This window comes from Ochotona curzoniae, unplaced genomic scaffold, assembly GCF_017591425.1.
Source record: "Ochotona curzoniae isolate NIBS_2020 unplaced genomic scaffold, NIBS_Ocur_1.0 scaffold_1852, whole genome shotgun sequence".
NCBI lineage: Eukaryota > Metazoa > Chordata > Mammalia > Lagomorpha > Ochotonidae > Ochotona > Ochotona curzoniae.
Window position 1 is genome coordinate 57,955,044 of NW_024467087.1, and position 27,894 is coordinate 57,982,937.

The following is a 27,894-nucleotide window of genomic DNA, read 5'->3' on the forward strand; positions in this document are numbered from 1 at the left end:
CTGGCCCACTAGGAATCCTTGTGGCCATTTGAGAAGTGAATTAGTAGATGATCTCTCGGGATAGGTGGATAGATAGATAGATAGATACATAGATATAGATATAAATATAGATAGATATAAATATATGCCATTCAAAAAAGAGAATAAGTCTTAACAAAAGGTTCACCACTTGTTCTATACTGTGAGGAAATTTTCCAAAGACTTTTAAGGCTTGTTTTTAAAATTTTCACTAGTGAAATGGTTTCATTGGAGAAAAATATCAGCTTCCCACACAGTCGTTCTGAAAGTCCCACCCTGTTACTTAAAATTTTCCAGTGGGAAAAATGTTTGGTAGGGGATTCTCCACATAAGAACTCACTTAAGCCCAAACTTGGGATTTTACTCAGGGAGAAACAAAGCATAGAGAACTTTGAGATGGGTTACAGTGTATGGCCTATTTCAAAAATAAACGCAATAAATAGTTTAAGGCTTGTCACGTAAGTGCTGGTGGTTGGCAGAGTAGCAGTTCTCCAGAATCCGGCATTAATCAGAAGGGGAAACAGTAGTAATCATGTGTAAAACATTCTGATCCCTGGAGCATCAGAAAGAATCTCATCCTTGGCAATTGCATATGGGTTACATGTGGGTCTTTGCTGCTGGCTTTGATAGTTTGGAAATTTAATATTTTTTATTAGGAAAATGGAAAAGACTTTCCTTAATATTTTCAAGACCATAGGCTCGGCACAATAGCCTAGTACCTAAAGTCCTCGCCTTGCATGCACTGGGGTCCCATATGTGTGCCGATTCTAATCCCAGCAGCTCCACTTGCAATCTAGTTTCTGCCTGTGACCTGGGAAAGCAGTCAAGGACAGGCCAAATCCTTGGGACCCTGCACCCACGTAGGAGACCTGGAAGAGGCTCCTGGCTCCTGGCTTTGGATCAGCTCAACTGCAGCCGTTGCCCCCACTTGGGGAGTGAATCAACTGATGGAAGCTTTCCTCTCTGTCTCTCCTCCTCTCTGTGTCTGACTTTCCAATTAGGAACTTTTAAAATAAATTTTAAAAATATGTTTTCAAGAATAAAAGGCAGCACATCAGGGCCTGGAGCAATGGCCTAGTGACTAAATCCTTTCCTTGCATGCACTGGAATGCCATATGGGTGCTGGTTCTTGGCTGCTTCTTGTGGCCTGGGAAAGCAGTTGAGGATGATCCAAAGCCTAGGGACCTTACACCTGTGTGGGAGACCCAGAAGAAGCTCTAGGTACTGCTTCTGGTCGGATCAGCCTTGGCGGTTGCTACCACTTGGTGAACCAGTGAATGAGAGATCATTATGTCTCTCCTCTCTGTATATCTGATCTGTCTTTCTTTTAAAAAAAATATTTTAAAAAATGAAGCTATCTTTGAAAAAAAAAAAAAAAGCTCCTCATTTGGTTTGTGGAACCATACCGGCTAGAACCCAAAGTGCACTGTGACATCACTGCTCCTTTGAACTATTTTAATGACCTCTTTGCTGCTAACTGTTGGAGATGATTTTCCTTCTCTTTGCCTTTCTCCTCAGAACACAAGTCAGGCTTTGCAACTCAGCCTCCGTGCTCAGGGAAAGGAGCAATAAGGCTGTGCCACTGGAGAAATGACTTCTCCTGTTGGACGCCCTTTCCGTAGCAGCATCTCCTCTTGGCCTGCCCACTCTCTCTCTTCCCCATTTTATCAAGGGAATAGACATTTCTAGAAGCACAGGACCCCAGAGAGAAGCCACAGTCCTACCAACCCTCATTTCTGCCCTCCTTGTTCAGCTTGTGTGTTTCTCATCCCTGGACAGCCTGTGTCCTTTTGTGTCCAAAACAGACACACTCACATCCTGGCTGAAGGATTACAGGATTGGAGGGGCGAACACTAAATCATCTGTGCCCTCGGAACACTCCTTTTAAAACTTGGCTTTGCAAAAAAGTTCAGAGATGGTGACCATGAGGACTGGCTCCTCTGAGACATTGGCCGCCAGGATAGTGACCTAGCTTCTCAGTTTCTGATCCTGACTCCTTCCGAATTACTACCCTCCTCACCGCGCACAGGCACAGTTTAGCAAGATAACTCAGTTCTTAATTCTGTGTTCTGAGCACCACCTCTTTCCTCCCAGTTTCCCAGAGTGTCTGCAATAAAGCCTCTTAGCTTTTGCCACAATATTTGGATTTGAGACACTGCCTCTCTGTTCTTCCATCCCTCTCTCCCTTATTTCTTTCCCTCTCCCTCTCTCCATAAGTAAATGCCTTGAATTAATTCTCTGAAAATTCTGGACCTCATGAAACCCTCAGTTTCTTGACCTTTGGCCCTTCATGTCTGACCAACTGTCACTTGAGGCCTACTCCCTGTCCCCTCCCCTACCTGCTTTCTCTTCCTTATCTTGGCCATAAGCTTCCCTTTCTCTCTAAAGAGGGTACTTCTCTCCAGGACTAATTCCTCCCCATCCTCATTTCTCCCAGCATCCAGGTCTGTTGTCTGAGAAAATTCAGGGTTCGGGCGCTTAAAGCTTCTGTTAGCAAGTCAGGTGAACCAAAGGAACAAAACAGGCCCTGGAGGGCCTTGGACCCCGTCCTCTCCAAAGTTAGAGGCTGTCACAGTGTCCCCTGTACTGTGTCCTGAAACAATGACCCAGTGCTGCATCTCTTCTGACCCTGCGAGAGAATGCAGAAATCCAGATATTAATGCAAACTGCTCCACTTTTACTTTTTGACAGTATTCTTTTTTTCCTCCAAATAATTTATAGGGAGTGAGAAAAAAGAAAAAAAAAACATGTCTCTAGACCAAATCTAACCCCCTTCTATCTCTCATTAACTCAAGTGCCCAGTTCTAGAAGGTTGTCAGCTCAGAGCCTGTGCTGCTGTTCCAATTTTCACATCTTGTTACCCAGCCTAGGTTCTTTGGTGCATTTGCAAAGAGAAATTGATAACAGACCAACATGCAGCACAGACGAAGTTTATTGGGTGCTTATGCTTGATCACAAGAGAGAGAACATGTTAGGAAGAGAGATTCTGCTGAATGACCCTCCAACAACAGCCGAAAGATGCTTTTATGCAGTTGCAGCTGTCACTGTTTCCTGTTGGCACATGGCACTTTGGTGGGCACCCAGCTTGGTGTTCTGCACAAACACTGTTTAGGTTTTTTTAGGTTGGATTGTTTCTTTTACTTTTCGTTTTGGTTTTGGTTTTTGTTCACAGTACATTTAAAATGGTGATATGATGATATTGCTCACTACCATCACTCCAGGAAGGTCACAATCTCACTGGCCTAGAAGAATCACTGCCTTTTAGCCTCATCAACTAGAGGTCTATAATGGCTTCCTAAATGGTTTCTGCTTTATACTTTCCTCTCCAGTCTACTGTAAACAACTCTGTTTTCTGCAGTCATCTGAAAATAATAGAACCTTGTGAGGAAGTGAGTGGTCTTTGGGATAAAGCTGTATAAATTTAGTTGCAAGTCTACCACTGACAAACTGTGTGGTCTTGGTCAAGTGTGTTCATCTTTCTGACTCTGTTTCTTCATGTGAGAAGCATAAAAATAGTCATACCTCTTGATAGGTCTGTTTTGAGGATTTGGTAAGGAACTATATTTAAGCTTTTATGAGTAGCAATGTACTTCAAAATGTTTATGAAAAATTGGATTGATTAATATAAGCTTATTTTGGTGCAAAGTCTTCTGAAATCTGCATACTTTTTCATAATCCACATTTTTCATGAGTTTTATGAAAATCCCCTCATCTGTACAAATTTCAAAATTTTATTTTTTTAAGATATACCTATTCATTTAATTGAAAGGTAGAAAGGGCAGAGAGATCATTGACACATTGATTCATCTTCAAACGCTTGCAACAGATGAGGCTGGGACCTAAGCAGTACTCTGGAATGGAAGAAAATCAGCTGAGATTCAAATTGGCACTCCTATGAAATGAGGCTTAACCAGCACTGTAGAGAGGGAAAGACACATACTAGGACAGGAGGACAAAGCAGAGACTCAAGACTCACCTTTCAATTAAGAAAAATCTTGGGCCATTGCAGTGTGACCATGGTACTGGGGTGGAATGAGAAAAGACTGTGTTGGTAATTGTGAAAATTGAAATCAACATGAAGGATTTTCTTTTTAAAAGAGATGTATTTATTTTTATTGTAAAGGCAGATTTCCAGACAGGAGAGAGAGAGAAAGATCTTCCATCCGCTGCTTCACTCCCCCAAGTGGCCACAATGGTCGAATTTGAACCAATCCGAAACCAGGAACCAGGAGCATCCTCCAGGTCTCCCACGTGGATGCAGGTTCCCAAGGCCCTGGGCCATCCTCGACTGCTTTCTCAGGTCACAAGCAGAGAACTGATGGAAAGTGGAGCTGCCAAGTCATGAACCAGAGCGCTTATGGGACCCAGTACTCGGAGGTGGAAGATTAACCAGTTGAACTATTAAACTTGGCCAAACATAAAGGATTTTCAGAACTAGATTTAGAACAACTTATAAAGCAAGAAAGGGTCTGGCTGGTTGCTTGGAACCAACAATAAATGTTACTGTTTTGGCTCTTCTCTCTAGTAGGTGTGGATAAGCTGTGCGTTTTAGGCTATGGAAAGACCAATTTAGCACAATAGATAGGTGCCTCAAATGAAGAGACACTACCCAGTTTACATTTTGATTTTTGTCACATAAAATCTGTATAACCTTGGGAAAGTTGTGCCTCATTTTCCCATCTGTAAAATGCAGGACAATTATAATACCTCCCTACAGAGTTGTTGTGATAATTAAAACAAAATAGTTTGCGCAAGACCTTGAAACATTTTCTCACATAGTAAATTCTTTTCTAAACATTAGCTGTCATCTGTTTTTATGTTTAGACAATAGTTTGAATATCTCCCCAAATGACCAGATATTGGGGGTTTGATTCCCAAAATCTTGTGTTAATTGTTAATGGTGGAGACTTGATCCAATCATGGCATCTAGGAGCTGAGCCCAGTGCAGGGTACTTAGGTCAGTGAAGGCTTTTCCTTAAAAGGCAGTTCTCATAAGAGAGCTGGTTATTTACCACAAGTTGGACCTAGCTCCTCTTTCTTTGGTTTGCCTACAGTCCTCCACAACCACTACACCATCCATTTCCCTCAACAGATGCCAGACCAAATGGGGCTGCCTGATACTGGACTGTAGACGTCCAAAGCTCTAACCTGAAGCATATCTTTTCTTTTCTAAGTAACTTCTCTTTAGGCATTTAGGATAATGAAAAGCTAACTAATTCACTGAGAGTACTTCAAAAAGTTCATGGGAAATTGAATGAAAAAAATTTTGAAGCTCATGTGTATGAGAAATCTTCCAAAGAAATTATAAAATCTGTGTATTGTGGAAAAATTGTACATGGCTTTCAAAACATTTTTCACCAAAATAAACATACCATTTTAAATTCAATTTTATTTATTTTACCTTTTTATTAATACAAATATAACAGATTTTATGTAGTTTTCACATCTAGTTATAAAAATATAATGATATCCTCCCCCCTCTCTCTTACCTTTCATTTCTTTTGATTTGTTTTAAATATTTGCTTATTTGAGAGGGAGAGTTACACAGAAAGAGAAAAACAGAGACAAATAGAAATCTGTCATTCATTGGTTCACTCCCCAAATAGCTGCAATGGCTAGAGCTGGGCCAGTCTAAAGCCAGGAGTCAGGAGCTTCTTCTGGATCTCCTTTGTGGGCGCAGAGACACAAGGACCTGGACCATTCTCCTTTGCTTCCCCGAGCCATTAGCAGGGAGCTGGATCAGAAGTGGAGCATTTAGACCTCAACTCAGTCCCCATATGGGATGCTAGTATTGTGGGTAGAAACTTCACCCTCTAAACAACAGTGCCAGCTCCCCTCCTTTTTATTTTTGTGATAACTCTTTTAATTTAATTTATAGGCAAAAGCTTAATGCCCCATCAAGGAAAAAGTTCAGCAAGTAAAAAGTAGAAAGACCACTGTTCATCAGGAATGCAGACAATGATCAAAACCCAAAATGCCATTTCACTCATATACATTAAATGTTATAGTCTATATATTAGCTAACATAAATAAGAAAAATATCTAATATTTGTCATTTTGGATGTGGCTTATTTATTATATATTTGATGAATTTTTAAAATTCTCTCATATATGTATCCATACTAGGTGGCAGAGAGACTTCTGAGTTAACTGGTCTCTCTTTTTTGACCTGTTCCATTAACTAAGACCACAACTGTAATATTGGCACCACTGTTTATTTTTAAACATTTAGAGGTTTTCAAAATGCTTGGGACACCTTAGGAGGTAGGTGGAAAATTTCTGAAATCTTAATATAACAGATGACCACACTCCTTTTTCTGATTAAAAAAACAAACAAATAATACTAGTATTTGTTCAGCCATCTGCTTCTATTCTGGAGTCAGGTGGCTTGGGTTCAAGTTCCATCCTTGCTACTCACATTCTGTGTGACCTCACAAGCAACCTATGTAGGCTCTCTTTGCCTTAGTGTTCTCCTGTATAAAATAGGGATAACAATGTCTATAGCAGGAATCCTTACAAGAATTAAATCAGATAACACATTTAAAGTGCTTAAGATAATGGGCACAGAAGAGGCCTTAAATTAAGTAGTTATTATGATCAGAAAATTTTTTTAAAAAACCATTAAGCATGTCAGACTTTTAAATTCTCTTCTCCTAAATAAATCCTGCATTCCTGCATGTTCTCAGCCACAGTTAGCCGTGCCATTGGTTGCTTTAATCCAACTGCAGCCTTGGGGCCCTCATTTAGTGCCAACTCTCTGCTCACAACAGCTTTTCAACTAATCCCCCAAAGACTGGAATGCCCAACAATTCCTTAACCTCACTCTATGGTGGAGCTAGAAGAAAAAGGATTCCTAGCAAGACATTTTATTCAGTCGTAAAAGAACGGAATGGTGCCCCTACCACGGAACAGAAGCTGTTGGTACATGCTGTACTCAATGCTGAAGTTACTGTTTATGTTTCTGTTAGGCTGGCCCTGGGCCTGGTGTCGTTTAGCTTGTCGTGAGCTTACATCCTGTGTAACGTCAACTGTTGTCAGCAGTAACTTGTGTTTGACAAGTCACTTAGCTTACTTGCCTGAAACACTACTTGCCAGAAAAAGAAAGAGAATGAATATTTGTAAGGAATGGAAGGGATCAATGAACAGAATGGCAACACCTTTGCAGCCTAATACAGCACTCTGATTCAGCATTTTGAAGAAAGTTAGGTCTGATGCAAATTATCTAATGCAAATTATGTCTTTTTTGACAATTGTGGAGCACGGAATAAGTTTATTTGCCTAACTTTGGTCAACTATTAAAATGAGGGCAATATAAAGGTCTACCTGAAGGACTATTGTAAAATTAGTGAAAATATATGTGTGTGTCTAAGAAAGACCTAATCAATTGTAGATTATTATGAAACATTATTTTGCCTAGACAAAATTTTTCTTTTTATAAAGATATTGACTGAATTATTTGAATGGGTAGATTTACAGAGAGGAGGGGAGATAGAGAAAGAAAGAGAGAGAGAAAGCATCCTTCCACCGGTTCACTCCTCAAATGGCAACATCAGCTGGAGCTGAGTGGAGCTGAAGCCAGGAGCCAAGAATTTCTTCTGAGTCTCCCACATGAGTGCAGGAACCCAAGGACTTAAGCCATCTTCCATAACTTTCCCAGTCCATAAACAGGGAGCTGGATCAAAAGTGAAGCAGCTCAGACTAGAACTGGCCCCCTTATGGGATGACAATGCTTACAGGCAGGATATCATACTGTTGAGCCACTCTGAGAGCCCCAACTCAATTCTCAATTAGGATGTTTTTTCCTACATATAAAAAGAAAGACTAATCTAAATGCAAACAAAGAAAGAATTTTAACTCCTAACCATTATACCATATACAAAGTACATGGGTCCTTGATATCCATGTCGGAGACCCAGATGAAGTTCTTGGTTCCTAGCTTCATCTGGCCTCATGCAAAGCAGTTTTAGGTATTTGAGTAGTGGATCAGCAGATTGAAGATCTCTCTGTTTACCTCTCTCTGTAACTCTGCCTGTCAAATAAGTTTTTCATTTTAATGAGGAAATAAGCATTTTAAAAAACTTACTACTAGTGAACAAAATCTAACAGCACACCCAAAATGCTATGCATCATGATAAAATCGAATTTATCCCAAGGATGATTCAATGTATACAATCAATAAAAATGGTACATCAATAACATCAACAGAATGAAGAACAAAAATTAAATGTACACCTCAGTAGCTATAAAAAAAACCATTCAATAGCATCAAATATCCCTTCATGACAAAAGCTTTCAACAAATTACATGTCGAAGGAGCATAATTAATCACAATTAACATCATATAAAACCACAGCTAACATCATGCTTAACAAGGAAAAATTGAAAACATTTCCTCCAAGATGTATAGTAAAACTAGTATGCCCATCTTTTCTTTTAATTTATTTATATATAAAAGGCAGACATAGAGAGAGGAGACACAAAAGAGAGAGAACTTTCATTTGTTGGTCCACTTTCTAAATGACCACAACAGCTGAGCCAACCCAAAATTAGGAATATCTTTCCAGGTCTCCCACATGTGTGTGGAGGTTCAAAGATTTGATCCAATGTCAGCTGCTTTCTCAGACCAAAGCACGGAGCTATATCAGAAGTGGAACAGTGGGGACAAAAAACAGTGTCCACATGGGATACCAGCACTGTAGCTGGTGAATTGGCTTGCTACTTCACTGCTTCAGCCCAAGTATGGCCATTTTTGCCACTCTTATTCAACATAGAACTGGGAGCCCTATCCAGATTACTTGGGCAGGACAGAGAAATTGGAAAAAAGAAACCAAATTTTCCTTGTTTGCAGATGACATAATTTGATATGTAGAAAAACCTAGTCTACACAAAAAAACATTTAAAACTTATAAATAAACCTATAAAGGCTGCAGAATGCTATATCAATATACAAAAATCAGTAGTATGTCCATACGCCAACAATGAACTGAAAAGCATATCAAAAAAAGCAATCCCATTATCATAGCTACATAAGTCAAACATCTAGGGAATAAATGAACTCAGGAAAAAAAGGAACTCAAGGAAAAAAAGGAACTCAGTTATGAAAACTATAAAATACTTGTGAAAAAGGTAAAAAACGTAAAATAAAAAGCATAGAACAATGAAAAGAAATCCCATGAATTCTTCATGAATTGGAAGAAATAATGTTGGTAAAATGCCTAACGTGATTGGTAGATTCTCTGCAATCTCCATCAAAATACCAATGATATTCTTAACAGAAATAATAAAAGCATTGTAAAAATTCATATGGAAATTTAAATGATACCAATTGATCAAAGCAATCCAAACAAAAAAGAACAATTTGGATGCTTCACAATACTTGATTTCAAAATATAATGCGAGTTATAATAACTCAAACAACATGTTACTGGCATAAAAAAATAGAGACATGGGTCAATAACACAGAATGGGAAATCCATAGGGAAAAGTCCATGTACTTATATTCAGCTGATGTCCAACAAAGATATTGTGTTAGAGTTCTGTAGACAGAATCAATACAATATGTGTATAGATGTATGCAAGGGAATTTATTAGAGCATTTGGTTCATGTGATGGTAACAGCTAAGAAGTCCCACAAGTGGCTCTCTGCAACACAGAGAAATGGTAAATATTTGAGATAATTGATTGTCACACATTGTATGTGTGTGTTGAAATGTCCCACTATACCCCATAAACATGTGCTGTTATATATTCAGGTATTTTAAAATATTTTCATCTTTATTTGAAGACAGAGACAAAGAAAAACGGAGATACCATCTAACTGCTGTTTTACCTCCTAAATTCCCGTAACAGGCAGTTCTACGCCAAGCCAAAGCCAAGAGCCTGAAACTCAATCCAGAACTCCCAGAGGAGTGGCAGCGACCTAAGGCTTGAGCCATCATCGTTCGTTGCTTTCCAGGGTACACATTAGCGAGCAGCTGGACTACAAGCAGAGTAGCTGGGATTCAAACGAGGTGCTCCAAACTGTGATGTGAGCATCTCAAATGTGCACACATCTAAGTACTGTGCCACACATCTGCTTCTAAAACATCGTTATGTAGGTGAAAAAATAATCTAATGAGTGGAAGAAAATGTGTGTAAATCACGTACCTGATAAGGGACATGCATTCAGAATATATGAAGACTTCATGCAACTCAACAATAAGGACTCAACAATTGGAAAATGGGGAAAAGATTTGAATAAATAGTCACACAAAAGACACAGAAATGGCCACCAAACATATGAAAATATGCTCGGGGTCATTGTCCATGAGAGAAACTCAAACCAAAACCACATAAGGCACCAGTTCATACCTAGTAGAATCTCCATGCTTGTGCAGAGAGCTAGAAACTAGTAGTGACAGCGATGTGGAGCAAGTGGTTTCACATTTCTTTATAAACTGTTCATGGGAATGTAAAATGGTTTAGTCTCAATACAAAACAGTCTGGCAGTACCTCAAAAGGTTAAAAACTGGATCCAGGTTGCCATATGACCCAATAATTTCACTCCAAAATATATATCTAAGAAATGAAAGCATATGTCCACATAGAAATGTACTTAATGTTCATAGAAGCATTATCATTAGCTAAAATGTGGAAGCAAACCAAATGTGTGAAACAAATGTACTAAATCCATGTAATGCTGTTCAGCCATAGAAAGAAATTATTTTCTAGTATATGAGTATGCTCCAAATATAAGAACCCTGGAAACATTACTTTTTAAATTTATTTATTTATTTTATCATTCCATGATATCGTTCTGTAGGCACCTGGGTTTCCCTATTTTCCTCCCCAAATCTCCCCCCCCAATTAAATTAATGTCACTACAATAGTATAATCCTTCACAATCTGCCATAAATTGATCATTCCGACATTGTAGGCATGGACATTGGCAAAGAGTCCAGGTTTCTATTGTCAAGATACAGTCAACAGGGAAACATTACGTTTAATGAAAGAAATTTCCTTGTATGTGTGAATGGATAAACAATATAGTATGTCCTATAATGGAATTCAACCATAAAAAGAAATAATAGTCTTATAAATTCCACAAAATGGATGAGCCATTGAAACTTGTATTCTAAATAGAAGAAATCAGACAGAAAAGCCCCAAAATTTTAAAGAATTATTTAGTTTTTATTTGGAGGCAAAGTTACAGAGAGAGAAGGAAAGGCAGAGAGAGAAGAGAGAAAGAGAGTCTCCATTCACTGGTTCACTCCCCACATGGCCACAACTGCTAAATCTGGGCCAATCTGACGCAGGGATCCAGGAGCTTGGGCCATGCTCTGCTGGTTTTCCAGGCACATTAGCAGGGAGCTTGATTAGAAGTGAAGCAGCTGAGACTTGAACCTGTGCTCACAGAGGATGCTATCACCATAGGTGGAGGCTTAACCTGCTATGCCATGATGTTGGTCCCAAAGTCCACATTTTTATGATTCCATCTATATGAAATGCCCTGGTTAGACAAATCTGAACAGATAGTACATAGACTATGGTTGCCAGAGACTACAATAAGAAGGGGAAAACGGGGAGCTGATAAATGTGGAATTTTCTTTTGGGAAATGATGAAAATTATTTAAGTCGACTGTAGTGATAGATGTAAAACTCTGAACTCCTGTTTGAATTGCATAATGTGTGGATTGTATCTCAATAAAAGTATTAAAGAAAAAAAAGAAGTGGAAAAGAACTGTCCCCATCTATAGAAAAGGAGAAGAGGGATTATCAGAGATAATCTGTGCCTGTCAAGGGGGAAGGGGCACACAAGTGTGTTTCAGAACATTTGGATCCTGATCTGATCTCAGGCAGAACCCTCAGGCAGGCAGAGTTTTCTCTCTGGCTTTCCTTCTTGCCTAAGCGTGAGAGAAACTAAACTTATTCTCCCTTGAAACAATCTTTGCATTCCTATTGACACTATTGCTGTGTGCGGATTAGGTATCAAGTGATCCTTCAAATGGATGAATGGAGCTTGCCAATCTGACCACCTACCTTGTGAACAGGACTGCAAGGAGTAGCTGCAGTTGCAGAGACCATATGTGCCATAATCATGAAACGGCTGCTGTGAACTGCTTCTTGCACAAGGGATCCAGGAGTAGCACAGCTAGACTGTTTCCAGGGGAAAAAGTGTTCAATACTGATCAAACTTCCATCTCCACCCTCTTTGCAGGGTGCTCTTTTTTTTTTTTTTTAAGCGACTGGTCTGGTTAAGTTTCTGTACTTTTTAAACCTTAGATCTACATCAGAAAGGGACATTCATGACACGAAAGGAAGAGAGCTAAAGTGGGAACATGTTGATAATCATGACGCTGTCGGCTGTTCTTTAGTGCACATGCTTTCCATATCATTACTTGTTAGTTTTTGTGATAGAAGGGATATGCAGTAGAAATAACAGTGTCCTGCAAGAAACACTCCCACCCCAAATTCTCTGTCTGAGACAACCAACCTTATTTCTTCTGGCATCTATCCTTGCTTCTCTAAATAAAATACTCCTACATTTACATTTACATTTACATTCCTTCATTAACCAATTTTAGGTCAACTATTGACTTCCTGTTCAGCTAACTTGGGATGAAATGTATTTATAACTCATAATCCTTTTTTATTTCTTTGCTGGCTATCCTAGTAATTTATACATTATACTGCTATTCTAACATTTTTATTCCATCAATTATCAATTGTATCTTGTCAATCTTACCTTGGTATGATAAGGTAGGAGGAACCTAATTCTTACTTGCACTCTTTCCCCATCCACCTTTCTCACCACACACTGTTTTGGTAAAGCCTCCAGTCTTTATTTTAAAAGACCTCATCTTGGGCCCGGCACGATGGCGCAAGTGGTTAAAGGTCCTCGCCTTGCACGCCTGGGATCCCATATGGGCGCCGGTTCTAATCCCGGCAGCCCCGCTTCCCTTCCAGCTCCCTGCCTGTGGCCCGGGAAAGCAGTCGAGGATGGCCCAAAGCTTTGGGAACCTGCACCCGCGTGGGAGACCCGGAAGAGGCTCCTGGCTTTGGATCGGCATAGTATCGGCCCGTTGCGCTCACTTGGGGAGTAAATCATCGGACGGAAGATCTTCCTCTCTGTCTCTCCTCTCTGTATATCCGCCTTTCCAATGAAAAAATAATAAAAATAAATCTTTATGAAAAGACCTCATCTTAAAAAGTGGAGGATATAATGAGGTGGGTGTTTTGCACAGTGATTACTATGTTGCTTGGGAAGCCCATACCCCACCAGAGTGCTTGATTCAAGTCCAAGCTCCACTTCTGTTCCAGCTTTTTGTAAATGCACGCCTTGGGAGCTATGAGATGATGGCTCAACTCCTACAATCCTTGTCACCCATGTGGGAGACCCAAATGCAGTTCCTGGCTCTTGGTTTCTTTGGTCTAGCCCAGCAACAACTTTTGCAGGCATTTGGTATGTAGGCCAGTGGTCTCTTTCTCTCCCTCTTTCTTTATCCTTAAATAAAATGAAAATAAACAAAACAAAACAAATAAATAAACTAGAATAGATAGAGAACAACAAGGAAAGCTTAGAAACAGACAGGAAACGGTCAGTGGGGATGCACTTATAACTCACTGGGTGGGACACAAAGATTAGTTACTCCTCACTGGGGTATTGAGGATTTCTCTGCACACCCCTCCTAAAACTGTTCACCTAAACTGTTGACACATGTCTTGTTAGAGTTATAGAGTTAGACTACCCGAAAAACAGCTAGGTTCAGCAAAATCATGCTTCAACGCTATAAACTGCTAAATACTAAAAATTAAAATAGACATGAGACAGCTGAATAGTAATCTATAGCCATTTTAAGGTGTATAGAACCCGGTTGTATATTAACTAATAATTGAAATGTCAATGTAAAAGTCACAGGATGTGGTTCAGAACTTGCATTCTTTTTTTTTTTTCTCTTTTAACATATTGGTTACTCAATACTATGTCAACTAATTCCATAACATTATAAATTGTTACCGATGTAATGCCAGGGCTTTTAATTGATTGGGATGATTCTCTGCTGGCTCTACCTTCAGACCAGAGATGGTCTCCCCAAGAAACTGTTGAACTTATCTGGACAGTAAGGTGCTGGACTCTATGCTTGGTAAATGCTTGCAATGAAGGAATCGCAACTGAATTTGAACTGTGGTAATGCAACAAGGTGGAGGAATCCACCATTCGGGGGGACAGGGAAGGTTGGGGGAATCCCAGAGCCTATAAAACTATGTCACATAATGGAATGTAATCAATAAAAAAAGATAAATAAATCTTTAAAAATAAAAAACAAAAAAGAAAATAAATATATAGCTTTTTAGTTTTAGAAAAATTCTTATTATTTTGTTTTAATATTTATTGCAGAGGTAAGGAGGTGGCAGATTATGTGGGCCTTGGATTAGGATGGGGAAGGTTAGGGCGGCAGGGAAATTGGGTGAAATCAATGTTTCAGTTTTCCCTCCTGTGTCCATAGTAGGGGGAGGGATGAGAAGGCACACCTCTTCTTATTGTCACACTACATCAGTACCTGGCATGGAAATGCTCATTCAGTGTCGTCTTTGAGACCCTGAGGTGGGGAAGAATATTCCAAGGGTGTTACTTGAATGGTCTTGATTGTTCTGATTGTCTTCTTCATTACACCAGAGGTGAAAAGTTATTTCTAAGGCTTTTTGGCTGTCCTTAACTACTTCAGTGTGCCCACAGATCTAAATGCTTGTTGGAGAGCTTGGCCTGGAGTGTTGTTCAAATGGTCCTTCTTTCCATCTTTTGATGAGGCATTCAAAGTCCTCTGTTAGCCCAGATGAGTTGGCTGTCTTGTCTTTTGTGTCCATCAGGGTATACTCTCCATTCTTGCATGAAGGTTAGCCACCAAGGTGGCCCAATCCTGTAACATGTGTTCCAAGATCAGACCACATGTGTATGTGATTTTCCCTGAGGTTGCTATCAAGTGCAGTGGTCTAGTTGGAGAACATCCTCATTACCAACCCCACCAAGAAACCTCACCTGGGGGATTCTAAGACCTTGTTCTGGTATGTACCAGCTGGTGCAGGGTAATGCTTAGTCCTACCCTGCACCAACCAACACATGTAACATTGGGTGTAGCTGACTCTCATGTGTATCGGTGGGCACTATGCCCTACTCAGGACAACCCCAAAGAATTCCCTACCTGACCCATCCCCAGCCCTAATTTTCAAGAGTGCCAGCAGCAGCTAGCCCAACTGAGCATACCCCCAGCCCCAGTTCTCATGGCTACTTCCAGGTGCTACAGCCTAGTTGGGCTGACCCCTATGAACCCCTTCTCTGCCCATCCCCGATCCTGGCTCTCATATGTGCTGGTAGGTGCTGTACCCTAACCTGGCCCAATCTGCCCCGAATCCTGGTTCTCAACTGCATCAACAGATGCTGCAGTCTGGCAAAGGCATTCCAAATGATCCCCAACCAGGGCTACCCCTAGTTCAGGTTCTCAAGCATGCCAGTGAATTTTGTGTCCCAACCCTGCATGGCCAACTTCCAGCTCTGACACTCACCAGGTTGGGTCTGTGGCATAGCCTGATCTGGCCTGCGCCCAGCCCCAGCTTCTTTATGTGCCTGTGGATATGGTGGCCTAGTTGGGGCAACCTCAGGGAATACCTACCAGACCTGGTCCTAAATACAGTTTTCCCAAACACAAGTGGGTGCTACAACCTAGCCTGGCCTAGCCCTCCCCCAACCTCAGCTCTTGTATGTGCAGATGGGTGCTTTGGTCTGATCCAGGAAGACCCTCTAGATTCCCCCTTGTGATACACTTCATCTAACTCCTTAAAATTACCTGTGGTACAGTGACCCAGTCTATGAAAGCCCCCCAGAAATCATTTGCTGGATGTCAACAAATACTAAGTGGTTGCAGTTCACACCCATCCCCAGTTTCCTGGCCCCAAGCAATGCACGACACCCTGCAACCTGCAATTTATGGCAAAGATGGCAATGGGTTAACCCGTGCTAGAGTGCACTTATGGTAGTGCAGTGGGGGCTCTGCCCCACCTCCCAGTCTTTAAAATACAAAGACTAGAATAGATAACTATGCTGATACACTGGTATAGTTAACACAGATTTGGCATTGTTTAATGCTCAGAACACCCGCCAGTTACTGGCTGCTTTTCTTTTAGCAGTGTTACACTTGCCTAAGTACAACGTAACCTAAGCAGTTGCATACAGCTCAGGATAGATAAATAATTTTTAAAACAGAAGGTGAAAAAGATGAAGCACATTTTTATTAAGTATTTACTATGTACCAGGAATAGTGCACACAAACATTTCCTCCTGAAAAGCAGTCCAGAGAATGAAATATCATAATTGCAATTTTAGACATAAAACTGAGACCAGGCCACACATTTGAGAGGGCAAACTGAGGTTTGAATCAAACTTGGACTCCATAGACTCTACTGTTTTCCAGAGCCCCGTGTGTCTTTCAGCTTGAATTTCATCTGCAGCTTTTCAAGTTCCTTCTCTGTGATCCAGGCTTAAGCTGGAATTAGTTATCTGTTTTTGAAACTCCACAGTGGTTCTGGCTCCTTCACTGATGCTTCACGCTCTTCTTAGAGGGCAAAGGAAAGGGCAACTTGTGAGGAAAGTAAGGGCAAATGGGTCATCCATAGGGAATGTGTGGGTTTGGTGGCCCAATGACATGTCTGGCAGGACTCTCCTCTCTCTATGTGGTGAAACAGACCTTGGCCTTTGGAAGACAGTACTGGAGTCCCAGAGGACCTGTGAGTAGACGCTGCGGGACATTTACAGCATTACCAGGACTCTTCCAACCAGTACGTGGCCTCTGAGACAAGAAACAAGCACAGAATTTTCAAGGTTATAGCTGACTCAGTCCATTGCTCTGGCACTGCGGTCATAGACACATGTGGGAAATTCCCAAATTGACTTTCCCACGGAGCTGTTTTGGAGTAGGGGACAGAAAGAGTCTGAGGAGGGGTGTATTTTAGTTATTTATTTGATTTTTATTTGTTAAATCTTTGGACTCTTTCAACCAGAGGCAATGAGTGGGATTTCCCTTGGGGGTCACTTCCAGGCATATGGAAGAGTTGAGAGGTCAGAAGAGCCAGGCTCAATTTTCCATAGTGAGGAAACAAGAGGCTACAATAACATAAACCAGACAATGCCAAATTCTTTCTGTTGGTCTTCAGGCTGCTGGCATAGCATTTTGAAGTCCCCATCCATTCTTTTTTTCCCCACCCCCAAGCCTTGTCCTCTAGGTTCCCCTTGCATTAGAATCATGTGGATTCTTCTACATCCTTGCTCCTTCCAAATCCGTCTGCTTGCTCGTTTGACTCAGCCACGCACACCCATCCCCCCAAATCCCCTCATTGTTCATCAGCAATGTCTGACACACTATTACTTTGACACTTGTCATAATGGTCCCCTACCTCATTGTCTCAGCTACCTATTATTGGTTTCTTCAACTAATCTCTGTGCACCTACACCTTGCACCCTACTTCCCTGGATCAAATCCACGTTATCACCACTGCTAGATGAATCTGGCTAAACAACAAAGTCCCTTAAGAATTCCTTCAAGCTTATAGCAGAAACTCCATATGCCTCAATTTGACATTAAGGTCCCATGATAGCTGCTGTCAACTTTGATTTCTAAGCTTAGTGCTTACCACTTCCCTCCTGGATTTGGAACTTCTGAAGAAATAGAGAATGCATTTGGTTTATGTGTGTGGCTGTAGTCACACAGAAGGGTGCCTTTGAACATCCTAGGATCAGGATTTTCTTGCTGAAATAATGGAAGTGTGATTAAAAAACACACACACTAGGACTTAATTTTTAAATGAATATAAAGGCTTCTGTTATTGACCAGTTGAATGACCTTGGATAAGTCCTTTCCTCTTTCTGGCTATATGACTTCAATAGAAATCTTGAACTTTTAGCCCACAAAAGGCCTGCTGACATGTTTTGCTGGCTTGCCAATTAAAATGATTTTAAACTCCTTTATGGAAGGCATATGTGCTCTAGCTTCCTCCTCTTCCATTTTCTTATAACACCACCACCACAACCATCAACCCCCCCACCTCATTTTCATTAGCTACTTGGTGGTGTATGAAAAGAGAGAAGGTTAACACTCCCCTTGACAAGGATGGAAGAGGCCCTTGGGCCTGACAACACACATACGGTTAAGGCATTGCCACCTACTTCATTAGCTACTTGGAGACTAAAGGCATTTACATTTGTGACCTTTGGATTAGCTGGTATTTACTCACCTTTCAACTCTGCCATGGCTGAAATTCTCTGCTTGACCTGATTCGAAGCGAAAATTGCAAGTGCTTTGCTTAAGTGGTTTCTGATGTCATCTCATGTACAGCAGCCAGGCCAGACTGACTTTGCCCTTCCAAAACAGGCCAGCAAAGAACTGTGCTGTATACCTTTCGTATTTCTGACTTGGACAGTCTGCTGCAGAGAGAGATGTTATTGCATTTGAGACTGATTGTCTTTACACTACCCAGCACAAGTGGTGCCCATTTAGTATCTAGAAAAGACCAAGCACAGCATGCCCATTGGCAGCCAGCTGGGCATAACAGAGGACATTGGTTAGATGCACAAAGTGTGAATTTAGCCCAAGTTGCCTGGCAGGGAACTTTCCAGGACAAAGTGCTGAATGAGGAGTGTGTGTGAAACACACTCATCTCCCAGCCTGACCAGTCTGCACTTGAGATCCCATAAAGACATGCAGGGAGGGCCGGGTGGTGTTTTCGCTACCAGTCTCTTCTGCATTAGCTGATTCCAAGGGCCACATGAACCACAAATCAGCCTGCTCACAGGCTGGCAAGGCACGGCTTTCTGGGAAAAACTGGCAAACCGGGTGGCTACTGGAAAGTACTCATCCAACACGGACAGCAATTGAGGCCTGCACCTTCAGGAAACATCAAGGTGTAAGGTACTGAGAGCTGGACAAATGGCTGGGGAGTGTGTGTGTGTGTGTGTGTGTGTGTGTCCATCTTTTGGTACCAGGCACTTGGTAAAACTGGATCCACTAATGGCTTATAGGGGAAAAAAAGGCTGCTGCCTTCAGGTGTACATATAATTTGGCTGTTCTTAAACCTAAAGTGGAGATTGTAGAGGGGATCTACAGTTGAGCAGCAAACTATGGTGAGTCCCCTCATCCCCATAAATTATGGGGCTGGTGGGTTTGTGTGGGAAGGTGAGGGAAGTAGAGTACAGAACAAAGAAAATGGTTCTGCCTAAGCTGTTTCATGTGCCTGGAGCAACTCTATTGACACTTCTTGTGGTCAAAGAGATTGACTACTTTCACGTGTTATTGCCTTTTCCTACTATCAAAGAAACTTTATTAAAGAAAGTGCAATACCTTAAAGATATGGTTTCAGATTTTGTTTTCCCATTGTTGGTTCCCCCCGATAGGACCACCACCCAATCATATTAAACAGGTGCCAGGTACAACACTTAAGACTGTTGTGGTTGTAGAAGAAAATAGGCAAGCAAGTATGGAGTTGCAAGATGGTAGCTGATAGAGGCTGGCTTGGCAGGGCATAGCTGATCTTCGGACCAAAGACTGTGAACATAGGGGACCATGGTGCAGTAAATGGTGAGTCTGTTGTGTGTTAGGCACATGTTTGTGATATGACTTAGGGTACCCTGCTGGAGCTGTGATTTATAGACTTGTTTTGTAGCTTGAAACCAGAGATGTTTTTGCAGCCATAGGAGCAAGCTTAGGAGAGAAATCGGGGAGACCTAATGTCGACTAGAAGGGAGGAGCAGAAAGTGCTTTCACCTTCGTATCTACCCAACCAGCTGGGGCTGTGTCTCTGCCAGGAGGCGACCGTGTCTCAAGGCTCCCATGCCTCATCTAAGTGGCCTTCACTATTCCACTGGAATTAGGGAAGTCCACAAGTTGACTTGTGTCATTTCTGGAACACTCACTACTCCCAAATGTCCTAGGAACCCAGCATTCTCTGCCTAGAGAATAGAAGGAATCAGGCTATGCCCTTGACTACAGACACATACCTGAGCCTCATGTCGATCACTGTCATCAACCCACAGTAAGGCTTCTTGCTGGAATGCAATCACTGATGAGATGAGAGCCACACAGAGGATCTGGAGTCATTATTTGAGTAATTGAGTGTATGCTGTTTGTCCAACCTCTCCAACCCCTTCTGCCAGTATGAATATCTCAGAGGGTTTGTGATAGAGTTTGTCGTCTTGTGGGCATTTGAAACTTCATCTCTATGTCTGCTAATCAACTAGCCAGGCCTTGCATGGCCAGGGGTGTTTACATGGCATGGCAGCTCTGTCAGAAGGAACCAAACATGTTCCACCTTTATAACACGGGACTTTGGACCAGTGTACCAGTATAAAGGTTCCATGATCAGGGCCCCATTCCCCACCCGTATCCTAGCAGGTATATAAGGGTTTGAGTTGGCCAAGTTTAAGACAACTTGGAATGTGACCAACTGTAACACCTGTCTCCTCCCACTACTTTGGGAAACACTGTGCAGGTTAGGAGGAAAAATAGGTCAACCCCAAAGCATCTGTGCAACTTATTCAGCCTCCTGGATGCCATTTTGTGGCCAATGTGAGAAGCAAAATGAATTACACATCACTGAGAATTCTTTTTGCATGGCAAACTTTTTGGTCTTCCAAACAGCCAAATGACATCTTGGACATTTTTATGACCCTATCCTTGGGCCAAATGAATGTTTCTCTCTCTGGTCCTTTAGTATCTCTTATTGTGTAGCAAAATAGACTATTTGTTCATTCATTCAATATGAAGGGACTTCAAAAAAAATCATGGAAAATGGAATTCAAAATGAGTTTATTTTGTGCAAAAATATCTATACATAATATTTTCACAATAATCATATCCCATCAAAGTTTTGAAAATCCTCATAAACCTTTGGATTACTCCGGCAAGGGCAGTGAAGGGATTACAGAGATGAGTCAGTAAAAACTGCGCAGGACAAGGTAGGAGAAGAGACATCTCAAGCAGCCATACCACTGGGAAGCTGTGTGTGACAGTTGAAGAAGGTAGGCTTCAGGTGAGAGCAAATGGCTTAGCAGGTACTGGAAGAAGAAAATAGTATAACCCAAACTTAAGAGAGAGCAGGGAAATCCTAAACAAGGGAACCCCATATCAGACCCCTGAAATGTAGCTCTGTGTGACTGATACTTAAAGGATGGAGGATTGGAAGTAGCAGGAAATAAAGCCAAACCCTTTAGGCCTTTGTTAGGCCTGCCGTAGAGTTTGGCCTTTTCCTCTGGAGGTAGAGTGGAGCCAGCTCAGAATTTGGAGCAGAGGAGTGATCCACGACAGATATGATATTGGCTTTGGAAGGCCCAGTCTGGAGTCTCCATGTGTTAGATGGACAGAAAGGGGAAGACACTGGAGACAAGGTGGCTGGCTAGGGAGCTGGATCCCCAGTGCCTGGACTCTCTTACTATGTACTAAGCAAGTGGGCAAATGAGATAGGAAGAGGTGTGCTACTGATGTTACTCTTACGAAATATTATCTTTATCACCCCAGTTAGAGCTTTCATTGGCATTCATTTAGATGTCTCAGGAGCACATTCAAACTTGATATGTCAAAAAGCAAATTCCTGGCCTTGACCCCTAAACCTATTCCTCCTGTAGCTGACCCCATCTCAATTAATGGCAACTTCAACTTTCTAAATGTTCAGCGCCTAAATTTCAATGTCATTTTGTTTTGTTAAATAACGTTTTAAAAAATCATTTTCATTTTTCTTCCATCATTGGATCACTCCCCCAGTTGCCCACAAGAGCAATAACTGGGCCAGGCTGAAGCCAGGAGCCTAGAACTCCATCTTGGTCTCCCATGTGGGTGACAGGGACCCAAACATTTGAGCCATCACTTGATTCCTCCTAACACAAACATTAGCAGGAAGCTGGATCTGCAATGGAGTAACAGTCATACCAGGCACTCTGATATGGGAGCCAGTGCCTCAAGCAGTGAGTTAACCTCTGAGCCAAATGACTAACCTTAAGGTCATTCCTAACTCCTTTCTTACTCTCATTCTGCACACCCACTCCATTAACAGATCACATTGCTTCTACTTTCAATACCCAAAATCAAACCACATGTTACCTACCTTCATAGTTTGTGCCCACAGCACCTCTCACCTGACTATTGGGCATCAAGCTCCTAATGTGTCCCTCCGCTTATTCTGCCTTAGATCCTCTACACTCTACTCGCAACAGAACAACTAAAATGATCCTATATATAGGATATATATATATGATGATCCTAAGATATGATCCTAAGATATATATCTTAGGATATCTATATACAGATATATAGGATATATATAGAGATATATATATAGGATATATATAGAGAGAGATATATATAGGATATATCTATCTTAGGATATATATATAGATATAGATCTTAGGATATGTATATAGATACATGGATAGATATCTTAGGATATATAGATATATATATATATATAGAATATAGATAGATACAGATATATAGGATATATATATATATATCCTAAGATATATCTTAGGATCATTTTATATATATAGTGAGAGAGAGAGAGAGAGGGAGGGAGGCTGATGTGGTATTGTGTCAGGTTAAACTGCCACCTGAAGTGCGAGGATCCCATATCGACACCAGTTTTGTTGTGGCTGCTCATTTCTAATACACCTGGGGAAGCAGTGGAGGAGGATCCAAGTGCTTGAGTTTGTGAAACCCAAATGGGAGATCAGAAAGAAGCTCCTGGCATCTGGTTTTTGGCCTGGCACAGTCCTGACCATTTTCATGTTGGCCATTTGGGGAGTAAACCAACAGATTGGAGATATTCATATTCATTCTCTCTCTCTCTCTCTCTCTCTCTCTCTCTCTCTCTCTCTTTCTCCTCTCCCTTTATTCTTCTTTCCCTCTCTTAACTCTGCCCTTCAAATAAATCAATAAGGCTTTTCTGCAAAGTGAAACGATAACAGCTGCCATCATGAATAAATACAATAGTACAAAAAATTGTTTCAAATCCAAGTCAAATCCATCCTGCTATGCTCAGCACCACCTAATGGATGTCTGTTTCACACAGAGTCCAAATGTTTTAAATGGTCCCCAAGGACTTGCATGATTCGGCCACCCAGACATACCACTGTCCTCCTCCCTCAGTGTGTTGCAGCCACACTGGCCTCCTTGTTGTTTCTCAGACAGCCTCCAGAGTCTGAATTTTCTGTTCCCTCTGCCTGGATCTTTTCCTCCAAATGAGTGTGCAATTCACTCCCGTACTTCGATGAGACCACTGCACGGAAGTCTTCCTAGACTAGCTTTTATAGATTAGCTTCTACAACTCTGCTGGTCCCACAAGTTCCTCCATTATTTAATTTTATCCTAAGCCAGTTTTTGCAATCTAACTTGTCACATATACTACCTGCTTATTTTTATTATCTATCTCCCTTTATCAGAATATAAAGTTTATGAGAACAATAGATTTCCTAGTGTTTTTCTTCTTCTGTTGTATCCCTAGTACATTTAGATGCTCAGTAAAAATGCACTGAATAAATGGAATTCAGGGATCAGTGAAGTTGTCCTGAGCCATGTGACGTGGCATTCTCGGGAGCAGACTGCTTAAGGGGAGGAAGCGAACCTACCAAACTAAAGTCGTTAGGAGGAGTAGATGACAAGAAAATTCTTCACTGATCCTCAGCATGATCATTTCTTCAATGATTTATATCTGCTGGGGGAGAAGATGATACCCTGGCCAGTGGAGCTTAGCACTCAATGGTCCTCATCCCTGCCTTTCCCCACTCCTGCTTGACCTCTTTGAAAGCATCAAATTTCACCCATATCTACACAAACACCTCATTTCAGTTGTTTGAGGGCGGGCAACTGATGAACGTGGGTGGTTGCCAAGCAACTGCATTCCACTAAGCCAGCTCTGTTCGCCAAAGTATGCCTAGCTTCATCCTGAAGGTCTTGTGTACAGCAGAAATCTGGGCAAGAGCACCGGTTAGATGTCATCCCAATTCACTTTCCAGAGCAAAATCTTCTGCCCCACTTACCCCTCAAGTGGGCCCACATCTGGAGCCAACTCCATTTTCTCTCCTACACGAAATTCATCGATCTGGATACATAGCATTGGTTCATTTTAAAGCTTAATACTCATGATAACCATATGAAGTAGGCAAGATTAGGTCAATTTTGCACTAGAGAATACTGAGCCTTAGAAGGGTTAAGAGATTTGCACAAGGTCCCACCCAGCTTCTTCCTCCTTCTGCGGGAATCAGGAATCACTTGGAAATGTGCTGACCAAAGTCTAGGAGGCTTCTCTGTGGTTGAAGCTGTGAAAGGCAGGAAGTAGAATCTTCACTCTTTTTTTCAGTTCCATCCAGGCCACAGGTGGAGCCCATAGTGTGGAAAACAGGCCAGTCCAGATGGAAGTCATCAGAATCTCACCAGCTCCCTGAGGACTGAGCAAAAAGGAGGCGCCTCCCAACCTCACCCTGTCAGCATAGCTGGGCCTCCTGAGTGGCTGGAACCAGTAATTGATGGGGGCTGGAGGCAGCCCAGTGAGGGTTGCTCTATGTGATAAACTATTTTCCTTTCTCATTCCAAGGATCAGAGAGCACTTGATGAGCTATTCTTTGTTCCAATTGAAACAGAAAACCAGAAAAACCCAGTGGGGGGAATGGGCCAACTTTCCTTCGTCCTCTTGGGCCAGCAGGCTGAATGGGAGGACTGTGTAAGGGGGTGGGGCAGGGCCACTGTGAGGGCAACAGATCTGTGGAAAAGGGACCAGTATAGGATTCGAATACAAACAACAGTGACACAAAAAAGCTGAGGACTGGCCTCCTTACTCATCCTAAGTTTGCACAGTTTGGCAGTCTGAGGACACAACTATCAGGGCCCTGGAGCCCCAGCCCAGCTGATGCTCTCCTAACCCGAGAGGTGTCAGAAGCCACCTCTTACACCGCTGCCCTCCATGCATGCTCTGTGCCTGCAATGCACCAAATTCCTATAAGGAAGGATAAGAATTGATTGCCAAAGTCATTGGACATTTGCCAAACATTACCCCATAGCTTTGTAGGAGGCAGGATCCCAGCAGTTAAGAACACAGGCTTGGAGTCCATAGTGCCTCACTCCACCCTTCCATATCCATATGATCTTGGGTAAGTTACTTAGCGTCTGAGTCTCAGTGCCTCATCTTTAAAATGGGAAAAATCACAGAATCTATATATGCATGTTGTTTCAGATTGAGGTAATAGTTAAACTCCTTTAAGGCAAAGATGTTTTACTCAGTGCTATATCTAAGGTCTGAGCAGTGCCTGACACCTAGAAACACTCAGATAAATAGAAAGAGGGAGGTCTTCAAAGGGGAACTGGCACTTAATCCTGCACTGAACACATTTAAAATTGAGGAGTAGTATTGGACCACAAAAGATTAGAAATGAAGCCCTAGACAATAAGTAATATAATCTATCCATGCATCCATACATTCACTCACCTACTCTACCTAGGGGGTAGGATCGTAGCGGGAGCCACAGATATCAACAAGACAGACAGGAATCCTACTTGTGAGGGGCTAAAATTTTAATGGAAAGAAGCAGGCAAAAACAAGTAAATATTTAAATAATTTCAGATAATAAGTGCTATGATGATAACAAAGCAGTACAATGGGAAAGAGAGTGGCTGGGACATTGGGCACTGCTGTACTTAAGAGAATGGTCAGAGAAGGCTTATAAAAAGGTAACACTGGCTCTCCTTTATGGGGTCTTGGTATCAAGTCAAGGCCTCTTGTTGGAGGTTTATCCTTGAATCTGTGTCAGTAATACCTGTCTGAGTTGCCCCAGCTTTTGCCACAAAATATCTGAGGCCAGGAATTTATGAATGACCAAAAAATGTATTGTTCACAGTTCTAGAGGCTGAGAAGTCCAACACACCAGCCAATGCACTGTCTGGTGAGGGATGCCTGTTTCATAAACAACAGCTTCTTGCTGCATCCCCGCATGGCAGAAGTGGTAAGAGAGCTCTCTTCAACCTCTATGAAGGGCATTAGTCTGATTGATAAGAGTTAGCCCTTATAACTTAATCACATCCCAAAGACCCTGTCACACTGGATGTTAGATTGCAACATAAGAAATTTATAGGAACACCAGCATTCACGTCCTAACACTACCTCATCCTGTACACATTTATGAGTGGCCAAGACAGAGGTCAGTTCTAACTGTACCTCCCAGCACCTGTACATGGAGTCTAGATGTAAAGGAGTATAAGAGAACAGCCGTAGCATATGACACCTGCACCACAAGAAGGTCCTGGCATTTGTTGTCTTCCAGCGAAAGTTGTTTGTTACTCTGGGTTAAATGATGGACAGCAGCCTTTTTAACTTTATCCTGAATGTCTTGGGCACACTCAAGGTACCAGTGTCTGGCCATGGAGTCCTCTTCACTGTCAGTTTACTCTTGATGCTTTAATTCCACATGCCTGATTGTGACGCCACCTTAACATGTATAGACACTACCCCATGCTTCAAGACAGCTTGGGCACCATCACAACCCTTGTTACTTGAGTACGCTTATTCATTGCATGCTTGAGCATCTCCAGAACCCAATTCAGAACTGATGCTTAATAAATGTTTAATGAGTGAACAAATGAATGGGTTAGAGTTGTTCCTTCTGCACCTTCAACTGACTGGCTTATTCCCATTTGTGCAAAAACACTGAGCTTATGCACCGTCTTATGTGAGAACCCTCTTTCAACTTCATTGTACCCCACCTAAGGCACTCTTGCTCATCCTGTGCATTCCTTTGTGAAGCCTTTCTCTACCTGCTCAGACACAGTTGATCATTCCCACCTCTGAGTAGATTGCTCCACAGATACTGCTGCTTACTATATGATCATCTCCCCTAACATGTGACTGAATTTCTCAGGACAAGGACTGTTTTGGTCATCTCTATATCCCCAGGACTAGCCCCTAGAGGGCGCTCAATAAATATTTGTTGAATTAATGAAGTGGGCGGTGGGGAGGGAGTGCCAATTTTACTTAGAATGATATCCTGGAGCCGGCTTGTGGTGGTTTGCAATAGCCAACTGTTAAATATTTAGGAAATTTGGGATCCAATTGTTAAACACATCTATCATTAAAATCAAGTTATATGAGAAAACAGAATACAAACCAAAATTGAGGAACATTCTAGAAAATAAGTGATCAAACAAATGCAATATGGGATCCTGGATTGGATCCTAGAAAAGAAAAAAAAAAAAAGAAGTAATGGAAAATCTGCTGAAATCAAATAAATTGTGTGCTTTAGTTAATAATGTACAAGATTGGTTTCTTGTTTTTCATAGATGTTTTATGAATTATGTGAGATAGCGAGCTAGGGAGAAGCTGGAGGAAGGTTATCCAGGAACTCTGTTACTCTTTAGTAAGTCTAAAATCCTCTCAAATTGATAAACTAACCACAAAACATCAAATTATATATACCTACAATTAAACAAACTACTTAATACAAAGATAACAAGCACAAGTTCCTGATTAATTTCATAACGATATATATTTTTGAGCTTATTCTCATTTCTTGCAACTGAATACAGTGCTATTCTATATCTTTCCTGTTCTTTATTAAGTGAAATCGATTTGATAGCTTGAAACAGGCCAAGATGGGATTATCTATAGCATGGAAATCTGAAAATGTTACAAATCAGGTCTTGGATTAGCATGTTGCATAATGTGTTGTAAGCTTAACAAAGAAACAGATAAATAATAATTTAATATAAATGAATGTAAATTTAAGATAATATGTCATGTCGATTGCTATTAAGTCATGAATAGCACAGAAAATAAGTCAGGTTGCAACACTTCTTCATTATTTCACTTTCTTAATCATTA

The 27,894-nt window shown here is 41.4% G+C and overlaps 1 protein-coding gene and 1 non-coding gene across 2 annotated transcripts in view; both read left to right on the forward strand.

Annotated features, from left to right (window-relative positions):
• The window catches only part of NHSL2 (NHS like 2), a 292,586-nt gene that overhangs the window by 83,873 nt on the left and 180,819 nt on the right, over positions 1-27,894 (forward strand). The gene's annotated exons all lie outside the window — the stretch shown is intronic.
• LOC121169592 lies at positions 18,112-18,242 on the forward strand. Its single transcript, XR_005885888.1, has one exon. It is a non-coding gene; the product is annotated as a U6atac minor spliceosomal RNA (small nuclear RNA).